The 16,803-nt window shown below is 46.6% G+C and overlaps 1 long non-coding RNA gene across 1 annotated transcript; it reads left to right on the forward strand.

Annotated features, from left to right (window-relative positions):
* Positions 1-2,002: 2,002 nt before the first annotated feature.
* Positions 2,003-16,533, forward strand: LOC137468942 (uncharacterized). Its single transcript, XR_010996270.1, has 4 exons — positions 2,003-3,322; positions 3,432-3,599; positions 13,796-14,348; positions 14,475-16,533. It is a non-coding gene; the product is annotated as an uncharacterized lncRNA (long non-coding RNA).
* Positions 16,534-16,803: the final 270 nt, after the last annotated feature.

Consider the following 16,803-nt stretch of genomic DNA (forward strand, 5'->3'; position numbering starts at 1 on the left):
AGTTTATGCCTCAAGTGGGCAATGACCTCTGCAGTGATGGTGTCTTATTTCTCTCTGTGGGCACGGCTGCCAGGCAGAACAATAAATCTTTCACATGGAAGTACTTGGCATGGACCTAAATTCACATCCCTTTCTGCAGCCCTCTCAGCTGCACACCAGCAGCTCCAATTGCTGCTCCCAGCCTGCTTATCTGAGCACAGAGTCTTTCCAGGCTGCTGACACCTGCCTGCCTTGGGTCACACTTATTCCTTCTACTTTGGGATGAGGCAGAGAGAAAGAGACTCTTCCTGTGGGAGGCTGCAGTGGTTTATTTATCAGAGGAGGCCATTCTGCATGCCACAGTGGCTGAACTGTACTTGTCTCCAGGAGGGATTTGTGGTGTGTGTTTGACCTGCAGATACACATGGAACAGCCCCAGAACAGCCCCACTGCTAAAGATCATAGGATTATAGAAGCATAGAATGGTTTGTGTTGGAAGGGACCTTGAAGATCACCTAGTTCAGATCTAACCCCCCTGCCATGGACAGGGACCCCTTCCACTAGACCAGATTGCTCACTAGACTAGATCTCCATCCAACTTGGCCTTAAACACTTACTGGGATGGGGCACCCACAGCTTCTCTGGGCAACCTGTGATAGTGCCTCACCACCCTCACAGTAAAGAATTTTTTCATAATATCTAATCCAAACGTACTCTCTTCCAGTTTGATGATGGAAAGCAATTGAGTGCTGGGAGTGGCATGTGCATATTTATTCCAAAATAATCCACAACATGACAGTTGTGGTTTTGGGCCCTTGGAGCTGGAATTTGTTCAGCCTTCTCTTCTCCTGACCTCCAGGCTGCCAGGATAACAGCTTCTCTCCCCTTATCTCAGCTGATGCTATCACTGTTCCTCCCTTGCCTGCAGACACATGTGATATGGCAAAATCTCCCTCTGGGGGAAGCTGCTGTGCCAGCCTGGCTGCCAATGAACCTGGTGTGATCCTTCATTTCAAATCAGGGTGGAAAGGGGTCAGGAATAAATGCTTCTCTACTTTTTACAGTATCTTTCATCCAAAAAAGCCAGTACAGTATCCTGCCCTATGATCTGTATATGAGAGCTGGCAAAGGAAGATTACAGCTTAAAACCCTCTTAGCACAAAGCACAATGCTGGACTTTGTGAAATCTGAATTGTTGCTACCTCCAGTGTGAGTTTGGGCAAGCCCCTCACTCCGACACCACTAAGGGGTCAGGGACAAGTGGGTCCTTGTCTTTAGGGGTTTGCCTCTTCCCAGCATCTGTCTTTTGCTGAGTGGGGACAGACTGATTCTGTGAAAGCCACTTGGGAAGCTGGTCATAGGACTTGCAGCTGGACACCCAAGTCACTGCCTATTCTGCCACGGAAACAAGTCCCTGATCCTAGGTGGATGTGTCTGTGTGCCCACAAACACACCCTCATGTGTGCACTCCTTTTCTGGTGGTACTGAGGTTGCTTTTTCCTCACACACTGGTATTTTGCTGAGCTCAAATGTCCCAGGCAGAGGGAGCCTGAGCAGCATGGTGTCTGAGGGACCCACGCCCGTCGGAGCTGAAGAGGGAGGAGCAGTGGTTTGCCTTTCTGCTGGCCGATGAGATGAGTCATTTGGTTCCTTCCACTCTCTTTACCATCAAAAATAAGGTGGTAAGTAAGCCTTGTAATACCCAGCTTAAAATACAACTCTGCAGTTAAAAAAGGAATCACAGAATATGCTGAGTTGGAAGGGTACCACAAGGATCATTGAAGTAAACTCCTAGCCCTGCACGGCACCATCCCCAAGAGTCACACCATGCGTCTGAGAGCACTGTCTAAACACTTTGTGGATCCACTCTATTGATTCAGGCTGGTTCTGTGACCACTTCCCTGGAGAGCCTGTTCCAAAGCCCAACCAGCCTCTGGGTGATGAACCTTTTTCTAATATCCAATCTAAACCTCCCCTGGCACAGCCTCAGGCCATTCCCTCAGGCCCTGTCACTGGTCACCACAGAGAAGAGATCACAGTTTGCCCCTCCTTTTCCCTTCACAAGGAGGTTGAAACTGCAATGAGGTCTCCCCTCAGTCTCCTCCAGGCTGAGCAGACCAAGTGACCTCATCTACTCCTTATCCAGCTTCCCCTCAAGGCCCTTCACCATCTTCATTGCCCTGCTTTGGATGCTCTACAGTAGTTTAATATCTTTTTCATATTGCAGTGATCAAAACTTCACACAGAATTCAAGGTGAGGCGAGGACAGGTTTGCTAAACAGACTTTTTATTACTGTTTCCCTGTGTGCCATAATTGCTCTGTGTGTATGTCTGTGGCAAACAGGCAAAAAATGGAAATATAATGCAGGTTCCCTGAGCACAGCATTTAAGGGAGGCATGGGGGGAAAGGTGGGCAAAGTGTGGATACTGCTTAGGTTTCTCTCCAGTTCATCACTTTGGGAAGATGTTGGTGTCCTTACCTTGGGCCTGGATTTGTTGTCAAATTGAGGGAAAAACAGTAAAAGAGAAAGAATGGAAGTGTGTAGGAATGGTCTGCTTCACTGCATATCTCCCTCAGCACAGAGGCTGGAGGCAAACCCCACTAGTCTGAAGAGCTCAGGACCAGGGGCCACCTCTAAGCTGTCCCTTTTGCAACAAGACACTGTCATGGAGCAGCTGCCAGGGCCTTGGATCTGGAGATGGCAGTGCCCTGTGTGCCTCCCACCCACTTGTGCCCAGGCAGGGCTGTCGGGTGAGGAGCGGAAACGCTTTGCTCCCCACCCAGCTATGACTCACAGGGCACCTGCTCTGCCTGAGCTGCTGTAACCATTTCCACATGCATGGCTATCTGACCCATTCCTTGTGCAGGTGTCCCCTTGGCAGGTCCTGCAGTGACCCTTGAAGAGCATCCTGCCTGGCCTGGGACAGTGGCTTGTGGACCACTGCGATGTTCCTCCTAATGCCATGTGCCAGCGCTTGCACCTGAGCTCCATGGGAATGCTCTGTCACCAGCCATGAGAAACAGCACCACCTGCATGGCACAGAAACAAGGCAGGGGTGTTGCAGAGATAGCTCTTGATTTGCCCTGAAAACTACCCCTCTGAGCTCCTGATCATCCTTTGACCTGTCCAGACAATCATGATGCTATTTTTGCCTCATCAGGATCTGTGCTGCAGTGTCATATAATACAGCTTGTCACTGTGATAGCTCTCTTCCTTCCTAATCTCTCATCACTGTTGTTGGTCATGTGCAAGAGAGTGACTCCTTTCCTGTGACAGAAGAGTGTCATGCCTAAAGGATTACTTGCAGGCAGCCTACAGGAGATTCATCTTGGCAGCCACAAGTCACTTTGTTTTACACTGTGTTCCTTAAAGCCGCTGTTTTGTCTTTCTAGTACCACATGAAAGAGACTTCCAAGTTCCCTTTTAGTTTCCTCTGCCACTCTTCAGCAGGTTTGGTGCCTAAAATCCTGTGGGAGTTTGCAGGAGCTGAGCACTGCTTTGGAGAGGCAGCAGAGACAAGCCAGTGGGAACTGCAACAAGAGCAGTTTGAGTTTTCACAGAAGCTGTAAGCTCCAAGAGGATATGCTTAAGTGTCCATGGCTCCACTTTCTGCCTCAGGTGGTCTGTGGGCTGTCTGGCTGTGATCATCATGCCAGAAGCTGTGCTTGAAGCACCCCTGGCATGGGACAGCCAAGCTCACCATGCCATCATCTCGCCAGCTGCAATTTTCATGGAGATCCACCATATGGGATCTGTTGGGAGAAGGTTCTGGGGTTCAGTTGCCTCAGCCTCCTTGCCACTTTAAGCCCCAGCTTACTCCCAGACCTGCCCCTTTCACATGGTGGTAAAGAGCTGCAGGAATTTGTGCCGTGCCTGTGCCGACACCTTCGGCGTGGCTGCTGGAGCACGTGGTGTTGGGAGAATCTCTGTTGGTGGGACAGAAAGGGCTCCCTGGGTTTGTGCTTGGCAGGAGGCTAAGTGCAACTCTGGGGCTTTTTCCATCAAACCAGAACTGCCACAGTCCCCTGATACAAAAAGTGTATCTGGAATAAACACATTGTGCTGGTGGGAACCTGTTATTTGAAAGCTGACAGGTTCACCCTGTGTCCCATCAGGGACTGTCTGTTCCCCTGTGGCTGGTGCAACCCTGTGCCACCTCCTGGGCCAGTTGAACAGAAATGAACCCATGTATGTGCCTCTGTCTAACCCGGCCAGACATCCCCAAATGGGTGATTTTTCTCAGTTTATTGATGATGGAGCTGCAGGGTAGAATTGCCCACCTGGGGGAGAGCACCTTATGCCTGAGAAATAGTATATGCTCTGCTTGAGAAACCCTTGGGTTTCCGAAGACATTACAGCAGCCAGAAACACCCCTTCCTAAAGAATTCAGTGGTCAATAGCCTTTGGGTGGGAGAGAGAGAATTTAATCTGAATCAGATACCTGAGAAATTTCAAGAAAGAAAAGGAGTGGGAAAGGTTGCTGTGAGTGGAATTTTCACCCAGTACAGGCAGTCCAAGGACCTGGGGCACAAAAAAGCACCGGGGGAGTTTGCAGCAAAGCAGTGGGAATAAAACAGCTGCTTTGCAGGGAGCTGTGCCCCTGGCTCTCCTGGCAAAAGGCCTCAAGGAGGGTGGGTGTCAGTCCTTTTATCTGCAATACCTTTGTAGTGATAAGGCTCTGGTTCTCAAGAATACCAGAGATCAAGTGTGGAAATCAAACAAGGGCTTTAAAAAGAGGTCTTTATTTCAAGCTGAAGGAAATAAAATGGTCACCCTGCCACCCTGAGGGAGCTTTAACAGCTTTAAAACAGGCAGATCCAGCTCTCCACTTTCACACAGCAAAGCAAAATCCGTATTTGATTTGTGTGCATTAAGGGGGCAGAAGGGTCCTGTGTGAATTTGAAAACTCATAAGGAGAAAAAAAAAGTAGAAATCTTATGTTAGGTTTAGAAAAAACAATGTTTAGCTGTGTTTTGCAGCTTGTGTTTTTCTCAGGCATAACTATCAGCAGACTCATCAGACTGAATCATTTCAGAGCTGTGCTTAAGCCTGCTGCTTTATTTTTATTGCCATCAGAACAGAAACAACTGTTTCTCTTTACATTTCTTTTTAATTTTCTCATCCTTTTTTTATGTGTACAATAGAATTGCAGAGTCACAGGATGATTTCAGGGAGAAGGAACTCAAGCCATGGCCAGCTCCAAAGCTAGACCAGGTCCTCAGGACTCTGATTATGAGTTTTTCTAGGGATGGAGATCCCAGCTCCTCACTGGGCAATCTCTGCCAGTGTTTGACCAACCTCATGGCAAGACACTTTCCTTTTAACAAACCAGATTTTCCCTTGTGACGACATGTGACCATTGCCTTGGTCCTTTTGATGTGCATCTCTGGGAAGAGCCTGCCTCTCTCTTCCCTGTAATTCCCTTTAGGCAATGGACAACAGAACTAGGTCCCCCACCATAGACAGTATTAGGACTCCCCCCTACCACAGTCCCCTAGATGCAGCTCCATGGGTACTGAGGGGAATTCTCATTTCCCTCCATGTTCTGTGTACTCTCTTGCTAATGTGGCCCCATGGGTGGCCAGCCCTCACCCCCCACTTAGCAGAGCTCTAAAGAAGAAATTATGTGTTAGTCACAGAGTTTGGAGGGAAAATACCATCACTGAGAGAGTTCATTAAATATTTGACTTCTCAAGAAGCCTAAAACCTGTATTTGCTTAGAATAAAACTAAGAGCATGGCTTGAGAAATGAGGAAGAAGGAATGGGATATAATCTTGCAAAGATATTCAGCCTCAGAGAAAAGTATGGACAAATATTCATTGGAAGTGTTAAACAAGTTCAGGTCCCATTCCAGTCAAGGATCTCCTAAGGCTTAAGTGGAAAAAAACTAGCCAATCCACTAGGATGGGCAGTGTTAGACCTTTATGCTTTTGCCCCAAAGTTCAGGTTCCTGCCCTATGGACCAGCAGAGGAGCCAGCCTGGAAGTGGTAATGCTCACCAACATCCTGAGATGGGTAGCTCTGGAAGGAGGTGGAGGGCAGGAGGTGAGGAGAGACATGGTGCTGCTGGGACAGTAGTCTCTTGGAGAGCTTCCCCCATGCTTAACCACTCATGTTGGGAGCTAAAATCCTGTTGTTGTTGTTTGGGAGCTAAAAGCACCTTTGAACCATGCTCTCCTTCAAACTACTCCACTGCTTGCCACCACCTTCACAGCACTGACACTGCTGGAAACCTGGCTGGGCTAGGGCAGCCATGGCTTGTGCTGGCTTGGGGGGTACAGCCTCTACAGCAGCTGGTGGATATCCCAACCAGTTAGTTCAAAAACTTTACCCCTTTTTGCCCTTTGCTCCTTCCTCAAGATACAACAAAGTCATGCCCACTGATGGTGGCTGATGCCCCATGCATTCTGCTCCTCTCATCACAACTTGGACTAAAACTGCGGAGAGGGAATCAGGGAAAGTTGGCCTCATTTTGAGACCTGCTTGGTTACATAAAAATATGAGCGTGGCAAAACCTGCACCTTGTATCCCCACCTTCCCTCGCCTGTTTGATCCCTCATGTTACCCCAAAGCTGGTAGATGCTCACTAAGTCACTGCAGTGCCTTCTGACCACAGGTGCTCCTTCACATAAAGGGGGAATGTAGCTGCTTTTATGTCATGTGCTGTGAGAGGCACAGTGTGACTCATGCCTGATTGTCCTCTAGTAAAAACATCAAAATTCCCTGGGAGGGTAATTCTGTGCTGCCAATTCCCCTGCCTTTCTTACTCTCAGAGTGCCAGACAGATTTCCAGCACTCTTTGCAGGCTGCTGGGTTGAGGTGGATGCTGTTAAGAGAGTTCCTAGATGTACCTGTGTCGCTGCCAAACTGCACATGGTTGCCATAGAGATGTAGGACACGTAGATCTGACTGATAATCTTTTTTCCCCACCCTTTCTTTCTTTTTGCATTAAGTAAAGGGAACTGCATAGCTAGACATGCCTCTGAGGAGCTGCATTGAGAAATTTTGGCAGTCAAGTGGTGGTTTCAGAAACTGAAGGTGCAAGCAGCCATGTGTTTACTGGCAGACAAGGGTAATGCTCAGGGAGCAGACCTGCTCCAGAATGGGCGATGGACAGGAGCTGGAGAAGGCTTCAGCTCTGCCGAGACCTTATACTGCTGCACAAGGTGGAAGTGAGCTCAGACCCTGGTTTTGTTACGCACCATCTCTCCACCCCCAAAATATATGATCTCATAACAGCAGAAATGTCCTTTCCTAATTAATAATCCATCTTTGTGTCCACAAAGCTCTGCCAGCTATTTCTGACAGCAAATACTGTTTGCACTTTACAGCATGTTAGGATGTGATCTTTGTCTATATAAACTTGAATTGCTCCTGTAGATCCTGGATAAAAACAATATAAGGCCTCATTCACTCCAGAATTACCAACTGCTTGGCTCCTGGCACATGCCTCAGTGCTACTGATTTTTCAGCAATCTTGCCAGTGTAACTCTTGTTGCAGTTGTGTTTATAACATGTTGTCTCCTTTTGCTTTGGAAGAGCAAGATCAAGGCACAAATAATCACACAGCAAAGAAATACCTGTTCAAACATTTTATCAAAGACCATAACAGAAGCATTTAAGGAAGTGTTGAAGTGTTAGGAATCTAAAGAAGCAGGGCTTCCCACCAGAGCTAGAATTACCTCCTCCTTTGGTTGCACAATGTCCTCCTAAAATGGAGCCTCCACCAAACCTTGTGATTGCTGCAATGTGAACCCAGCCAAAACATCCAAGACAAGGAAGGCCTTTGCCATTTTGGAAACTTTGCTTTTTCTCACAGAAGTCACCCTTTACTCACCTTAGCGAGTCCTCCCCTATGTGAGCGCTGCCATTAATGTCAGAGGAAAGGAGAGCATGCCAAGCAGCATGCGACAGCCTTGCACAACCAGGCCTAAATATAAACTGGACATGAAAGATAAAGTCTCCAGTAAATAAAATTGCGATAGCCTGGGGCCCCAGCCAGCTCATGTTAATGTTAGGGGGTGTTGGCTATCCTGGCTTCCCCTCAAATCAAACACATTCAGCACATGGCTCAAACATAGGGTTTTTTCCTGATTTAAAAGCATCCTTGAAACAGTCCCTATTAACTGGTGTTTCAAAAGTGCCATAACATGAGAAGATGAGCACTATGGATATTCCTCGTGCTCAGCAGCCAGGACTCTCTCCCTCCCTGCACACCTGTCAGGACATTTCCCGCAGCAGCCTGCTGCCTGCCAGCTGGTGGGATGCTCGTGGATGGACACCCCACATACACCAGCATGCTGGGCCCCATCAGAAGGCAAACATTCGGGTTAATTACCTCCCTGAGAGCCAGACTTCCAGAGCATATAATTCAACTCAAATTAAATTGCTCATCAACAGGTAATCAGCTGGTCCACTGGATTTGCTTAGAGTCATAGTTGGTGCTTTCCTGTGCCTGTGTTTTGTTCTTTGACACGTTCCAGAATTTAAGGTCAAGATGGGAAGCAATGATCCGTCCATCCTGCATGCCAAAGCCTGCCTTAAAACTCAAGCCTCGTAATATCTTCAAATGGTTTTGTGTTGGAGGGTTCAACTCTACACCATGTGTAAGACTGCTCTGGCACATCCCTTTTCTGACACTCCTCCAGAAGGCGACATGCCTTCACAGACAGATTTTTGGGCAACCCAGCTTCTGGTCTGGCACAAGATGTGCATTTTTGCAATACAAATCTGTGCAGTGATGATGCTTGAGCTTTCTTGCGTGGCACTTGAAGGTGTAAACCGACTTGAATTTATACTTGAAGGGTATAAACCAGCAGCAGCAACAGATGGGTCTAATACTGGAGATGCTGTGGGCCTCTGAGGATGTGTTGGTATTCTCAGCTGCTGCTGGTGACTGCAGGGAGATGCCTCACACCTTGTGAGACATAGGGAATTGTCCAGGCTCTCAAAAAAATACCCCAACATTAAAACAATGCATCAATTTGTGTCCTGAGCTCCAGAGGACGCAGTGCAGGACCTTTTGCACTGGTTTCAGCGAGAGAAATATCACCCTGCAGGGTGGCTTGCAGAAAGCAGCATGGCTTGCCCACACACACAGGCAGAGTTTCAAAGACTACGGAGATCAAAGGAAAAGGGTTCAGACAAAGCCACAGCATGGAGTAGTAGGCATGTTAATAATTTAGGAACAATCAAATGTAAGAAGAGTCAAATGCAGGCACTGAAGGAGTCACGGGGCATTCGCAGTGAGCGCATCCCAAGGCAGGAGACAAGCACCAAAGCAGGGCAAAGGGTTCCCGCTGCCCGGCTTCCCCTGCTGGCTTACCACGGGAGGTGACAGACTATCCTCCCTCTCCGGAGGGCCTGGAAGCGTGACATGTTCAGACTTGGGTGTCTTTGGGAATAAAAACCACTGTTTTTGCTGGTTGTGTATGCAGAGCCCTTGGAAAGTGGTGAGTGCAAAGATTATGGCCAGTTGCCATTCATCATGCGCACAAGAGACCTGAACCGGAGTGTGCTGAGTGTACCCAGCTGAGTGTACCCAGCTGGTAAGGGGAAAATTTTGTGTGATAGTTAAAAATTATTAATAAACATTATTAGGGGGATGAATTTTGTCTTTGGAAATAAAGGATTTTCAATCGAACTTTAGTTACCATATGCCACAGATCTTCCTTAAACTGAAAGTAATGAACTTCAGCATGAATAGTGTTCTTAGGTGACTAATGGGATATTGGAAAAACTCACTTGGTGATTTTTAGGGATGAGTAAGAGACGGTGTAAAGAGAGAGCCTGTCAGAAAAGTGCTTGTAATCCTTCAGTGCTGGCTGCATGAAGAGATGAAAATGGGAACCTGAAATGGAGCTCCTTTATAAAACCATCTCACAATATTAAGGCATAAATTTTAGAGCTAGCCCACATAATGGCTTTCAGTTTCAAGTCACAGGTAGGATCCATTTTTAATGGTACTATTTTTGCTGTGGTGATTCTGACAAATGGTCAGAGAAACGTCAGTCTTGGCAGTCCATAAAATTAGCAACATCTCCCTAATAAAGCTAAAGACAGGAGCCATTTTCTGAACCTCTAGGGACCAGAGCAGCCCTGAATGTGCAGCACAGCTCAGGCTCTGCAGTGATGCAGGGATGGATCTCTGGGGCAAAACAGAGCTTCTCCAGGTCGTTGTGCCACAGCCCTTGCTCTTACCAGGTGTGGGCATCTACAGCTCCCCTGGGCAACCTGTACCAGTGTCTCACCACTCTCACAGTTAAGAATCTCTTTCTTATGTCCAATCAAAACTTACCCTCTCTCAGATTAAAACTGTTACCCTAATCCTGTCCCTGGTAAAAATCTTCTCTTCATTATTCTTATAAATATACTTTTAGTACTGAAAGGCCACAGTTAGGTTTCTTCAGAGTCTTCCCTTCTCCAGGCTGCACAACCCCAACTCTCTCAGCCTTTCTTTGGCTAGGCCATCCTTCTGATCCTTTTTGTGGCCCTACTCTGGGCCCACTCAAATAGGTCCATGTATTTCTTGTACTGGGGGTCCCGGAGCTGGATGCAGCACTCCAGATGGGGTGTCAACAGAGAGGAGTAGAAGGGAAGAATCCTCTCCCTCCCACTGCTGCCCATGCTGCTTCGGATGCAGCCCAGGATACAGTTGGCTTTCTGGGCTGCAATCATACATTGCTGGGTCATGTCTAGTTTCCACCCACCAGTATCCTCAAGTCCTCTGCAGGGCTGCTCTTGATGCATTCATCCCCCAGCCTGTGTTGATACCAGAGGTTGTCCCAACCCAGGTGCAGCACCTTGTACTTGGTCTTGCTGAACATCATGGGAGTCCCATAGGTGCACTCTTCAAGCCTGCACTCTTCAAACCACAGTTCAGCTTGGTGGTCTGCAAACTCACTGAGGGTGCACTCAATCCCACTGTAAATGTCACTGATGAAGATGCTAAATAGTATTGGTCCCAGTATTGACCCTTGAGGGACGCCTCTCTTTACCGGTTTCAATCTGGACATTACTATAACTTGATGGACAGAGCCATCGAGCCAATTCCTTATCCATCTAATGGTCCATACAGTATTTCCTAGTTAGTGTCAAGAATGATGTGAAAGATTGCCCCAAAGGCCTTAGAGAAGTCCAGGTAGAGACCCTGCTCTGAGCTGCAAAGCTTGCATAGTGGGAATATGCCGTGAGTTGGGGGCCGAGCCCAGGGGGCCAGCAGCCTGCAGAGTGCCCTGCAGGCACAATCCATCCATGCCAGGCACAGGATCAGCCCCCAGGAAAGAGGACCAGGCTGGGGGTGATGGAGGAAAATGCTCACTTAGCACCTAACCTTGACAGGCCTTTTTGTTTAGGAGCTCCTTAAGGTATGAGCCTACACCCACACTTACGTATATATGCATACGTATGTAAATTTCAAATCCAAAGTTAAAGTGCAAAGGCTTTTAAAAGCATTAAAGGATTTTGAGGGTCCTACTAGGAGAGATGCTGGTGTGGAAGAAGAGAAAAAAATAAAGCTTTGCTCTGGCTGGGGGAGCAAATATATGAAAGACCTGCTGTGGGGAAGCCTGGAGTCATCTTTTTGTCCATTTCCAGACTTTGTTACTGTATATGAATTGTGGTCAGTAACTGTGAAATGGGGACAGTCAGTCCCTTTCCCACCATGGACCCTAATGTCCTCTGCTCACAGGCTGCCTCTCACTGCACAGCACAGTGGCAATCCTTCCACCTCACACTACCAAAATAAAAATAACATGAAATAACAGAAAATTAAACTTGGGTCAGTGGCTACTGATTGGCAGTGAATGGAAGGGGCTCAATTTCAGAGAGAGCTGGCATCAGGTAATACAGCCAAGAGCTGATGCTTCAGGAGGTATTCACTACAAAATGTTGGGCTTTTCTTCTCTTTTCTTTTTCTCTGCATCTTTTTTTTATTGATCTGTGGGAGAAAGGAGAACTCTGCAGATGCAATGTCTGAGAGCTGGTGGTATCCTCATGCCTTTGTCTGCAGCTCTTTTCTCTGTAATTGTTTCTGGCTTCCTCTGTACTGTACCTTGGGCTTTTCCTGGAAGGTCTTTTAGCCATCTGAAATTACAGGTTCTTCTTCATCAGCCCCTTACCTGAGCTTCTTGCTTCCATCACTAACCAGCAATTTTCTTAGCACCCTGAATCAACTCAGTTTTTCCATCAGAGGTCAGGTGTTCCAGCTGGAAAAAGCCACTGGTGGGGAGGCTGTCACCTCTTCTTTTGACCCCAGCCCTCTTCCTTCTCCTCAGCCAGCACGTGGGAGACTGGCTCAGTTTCCATAGCCTCCTTCAGCACAAGGAGCTGGAGTGATGTTGCACACATTCATTTCCCTCTTTCCAGTGGTGAAAGAGCACAGCTCCCCTTATATTCCATTTTTCTGGGGAAATGGGTGGGTGTCTCTGTATCAGTCCCTGTGTGCTCAAAGCTGACGGAGGGGAAAGCCTTGCCCTGCTCCTCACACCTTTTCCCCTCCTCTGTGCCGTGCTGTGTCTGGCGGCGTGGCCCCGTGGCAGATGGCTGCTCAGTTTGCAGCAGTGTTCAAGCCTGGAGGCATTTCCCAGGCAGAGTGGTAACCGGACGCAGAGATTAGCTCTGGCTCCTCTCCATGTTTAAATGAACTTCCCCTAATTAGGGAAATTGCCCATGCTTACACTTCAGACAGATCCTCCCTGGAATTATATTCATAAACTCCTCGTGCACTGCTGCACACAAGCCCAGGGTGGGGTGAGGATTATCCCAAGCCCCTGGCCGATCCCACCTCTGCTGTGGTGGCCACATCACTGCCCAGGCTTTACGCCCTTCTACCCCCTCTTTGCTCACTGTGCTCACTTTGCTCATGTCTCACCCCCTTTTCAGCTGGAGATGTGCAGGTTCCTCTTCCCCCATCTCTCAGTAGTTATCCTAACACCACCAAAGCCATAACCCCACACCTAAATTTAATTATTCACCAACCCCTGCTCAAATCCCTACAAGGCCAGCTCATTAAACTTCCCCTACCTCCCTTTGCTAAACACGTACAATGTCTAGGAAACCTTAAGGAAGGACATCTTTAGGAGTCTCTGTATGTTCATATTATATTGCCACATTTTTTGCTCAAAACAGACTTTTCGTATATGGTGAAGACAGTGCTGTGAGACAAATTAAATCTGGGGAAAAAAAGAAAGAAAACCAAACAAATTAAGCTTGTTAAGCTTTACAGAAAACCACTGCAAGGCTGAAGCAAGACTTAAAAGCTGGGGTTTTCAAAGGGCCCTGAGGGAAGCAGCCCTGGCACTGACACTGAATTTAATTTGCTCTATGCTGAAGGAGGCAGCTTTGGAGAAAGGCCCATGTGCATACTGATTCCTCCAACAGACACTTTACCAGATTTAGCAAAAAATTCAGAGCTCCAGAGCAGTCGGGGAATCCTTATGATGAATAGAGAACAGAATCTAGAGAAAGGGTCCCTCTGCCTTAGTGAGACCTTCACAGAACACCACAGCTTTTCTTTTAACAGAGACATTACTTTTTCTCAGGAGATGTAATGGGAATTTATCAGTGTACATTGACAAAAGAAAACATTTTCAAACTAGAAAAAAAACCACACCAAGCTTCCACAAATTGCCAATGATACCTGTGTAAGAACAGGAAATAAATTTTCTGTTAATAATCCTTAAGGTTAACAAATTCACAAGAGTCAGACAGTGAGAACAGTGCCCAGCTCTGACACCTGCCCTCCAAAGCACTTTTTATTTTGTGTCATTTTTTAATTGAATGGATTTCTCTTTTTCTGTTCTTTGTATTGCAGGCAATGCTTTGGATGGCATAAAGAGGCACTGAGCCAGAACGAGCTGGAATTGAAAGAGATCTGGGGGAAAAGTGGATCTTGCCTGGCTTGAGGATATTTCTTTTCAATGTGGAAAGAGACCAACCAAACAGGCAGAGTTTCCTACGAAGGAAAAGACACCAAAACCTAATTCAAGTCCTGGCTTCAAAGCCTGGTTCCTTATCTAAACTGCAGGACTTGTCATCACAAGTACAGTCACACAGAGAGAAACAGAATAATAAGAGTGAAAATATATTTAGTGCTTTTCATACAATGTTGTCAGTCTGATTTATTTCATCTTGAATTCCAGTAACTGGAGTTTATGTTAAGGACCAAGATGCTGCAGTTGCAAAGTTTTAGCAGCATTGCAACTTTTTGTTACATCATCTTCTTTCTCTCTTCTGTGTGAAAGAAGAAAACTTGAAACTCCAAGTCCTGAAGATCAGGCTTCCAAGAGCTTGTGAAAGATGTCTAGTTTCTGTGGTTTGAAAGCCTCAGTGTTTACAAGCAGGATGAAAATTCTGGGGGCAATCAGGTAGCATCAGGGACTGGTCAGCATGAGGCATGCACGATAACCAAAAATAAAAATAAAGAAATTACCACATACATGCTTTTTTTTTTTTTTTTTTTTTTTTTTTTTTTTTTTTTTTTTTTCAAATAGCAGAATTTTATGTCAACTTCATAATGGGAAGAAAATGGACAGATACTGACAGTTGGATATCCTGCTTTTACTCAGATTTGTCCCAAAAGCAAGATGATACTGAATGTATTGGGTTAGACTCTTAAACCTGGTAATAAGATTTGACCTCCATGCAGGAAGAGAGGGAGTATGGCATCTGTCCAGCTTCAGGCAGATCTTTGTGACTCCCCTGATACCCAGATACTGTTTGGGTACTGTGCATCAGCCATAGAATCTCTCTGGGTAGTGATGTCTGTCTGCACCCAGGCAGGGCTTGTAACCTGCCACACAAGGCCTTTGTTTTCCCCTCGAGTACTTTTGCCTGTGTTTGCTTTGTGATTGGATCTTTGATTGGTGGCAGAACTTAATTTTATTTCTAAATTTGCCTGGGAATTAATCCAGTTCTTCTGAGCGCCAGCTATTTGCAAAGAAATAACGATGTCCTGGGTTAGAGTAACTCCGGGGCCAGTGATTAGATGGGCAGCCCTCCCTCCTGCCTGGCAGGGCCCACAGTGAACACGGCTTTATAATGTCAACACACTCGGTACACTTCTCAAAGCCACTGAGCAAACATGCGCCGAGAGCGTGCCGCAGGTAGGCTGGCTTGCCAAGGGCTGCTGCCTCCTTCCGTAGCGGTGTTTAGCGAGTACATGGTTTTGTTTAAACAGGAAAACACATTAAGAGGCACTTCATCCTTGAGTGTTCCTGTCTCTGCTGCTTGCATTCCTGGCTGGGGTGTTTAATGCACATTAAGTGCAATGTGCTCGTGGGACCCTCTGATTAAAATACCAGCAGGCCAAGAGCACTGGAGTAATCAGCATGACTCCTTAACTGAGAAAAGACCAGTTGTATTCAGTTTTTAATGAGTGTTTCCTTTTCCTTAGGTTTCATGTCCTCTATCTGATGGTCTATATGCTTCCCATAGAGCTCCCAGTGGCCACAGCGATGGGACTTAAGATAAAATCCACAGTCACAATTTTCAAGCGTGACCTCTGGTCTTGGGGTTGGGCTTCTTTAACTTGCACCATATGAAAGTTTCTTTCAGCCTCAGCTGAACATCCGTGTTTCTTGTGCTGCCAGGATTAGTGTCCAGTCATTGAGCCAGTGCTCTCCTCATGTCTGTTTTTCTGTGCTAACCATGGATAGACACAGGATGGCTTACAGAAGAGGGATGAGGCTGCATGAGGTGAATTTCAGCTGAGGTTGCTCTATTTTCAGATGCTCAGGTTGAGGGGGTTCAAGGTGTTTGGCCTCTGTGACAGAGCTCAGCGACAAATCTGGTGCTATTAAAGTGTGAATTGAGCAAAGACACTAATCATCCAGCCATGCCTTCCTCCTGGTTACATATGTAGTGTAAAATCTAATTCTATTCTCTTCTGCTCAATGGGGTAATACAGATTTACAGCAGTGCAAGTCTTGCCCAAATGTGAAAATTTACAGATGTAGTTGTTCCAGAAGAATTATATCTAAACCGGTCTTTGACTATTACTCCAAAACCAAACACAAAATTATATTCCTCCATGATATTGTGAAGTGGATGCTTTGGCTGAATGCAAGAAGGTGTCACCTTACTGAATCTGGGTCCCCAAACAGCGGACCCAGGGTCCCACAAGCATTTTGGACTGCAGAGATGACAGCAGAGCTGCTTTCTGTGACCTGTGGAGTATGTCCTAGGAAGGGGTTCTGTCTACCCCGCCTTCATCTCCAGAAAGCCCCCTGCAGTGAGCCCAGTGACCACTGATGGTCCTGGACTCACTTTGCACTAAGAAAAACCCTTCCAAGAGCTCCCACTGTGACAGGCATGGAGAAGGTCTGTCACCCAATACCCTCTGAGTTTAGCACTGGGGATGAGACACAGATCTTTTCTGTATAAAATTTTAAAAGAAGAAACAAGTAAAGAAAACACAGCCACTGATTTTTTAACACCTTTTTCCTTTCTTCCCATGAACTGGGATAATTTTCTCAAATAATAAAGTTTTCCCACTTCTATCTGATAATCTTTCACTCAGACCAAGACACTTCACTTCTCACCTGCAATCATGTTTTTTTTTTTTTTTTTTTTTGTTTTTTTTTTTTTGTTTTTTTTTTAGCAATCAAACATATCCCTGCAGTATAAAAAGGAGGTTATTTTACCTCCTTCTCAGTAAAAAAGGTTGTTGAAGTGGGTTTCCACTGGATGCACTGCACCAAGCACTGAGGTTAACAACTGCTGTTGTTGGTCCTTCAGCTTCCTCCCAGCAAGTTGGGTTGCAGTTGTCAGAGACCTCCTGCTGAAGCAGTCCAAGGCTGATCTGGCTCCTTGTGGGACACC

This window comes from Anomalospiza imberbis, chromosome 2 (assembly GCF_031753505.1).
Source record: "Anomalospiza imberbis isolate Cuckoo-Finch-1a 21T00152 chromosome 2, ASM3175350v1, whole genome shotgun sequence".
Classification (NCBI taxonomy): domain Eukaryota; kingdom Metazoa; phylum Chordata; class Aves; order Passeriformes; family Viduidae; genus Anomalospiza; species Anomalospiza imberbis.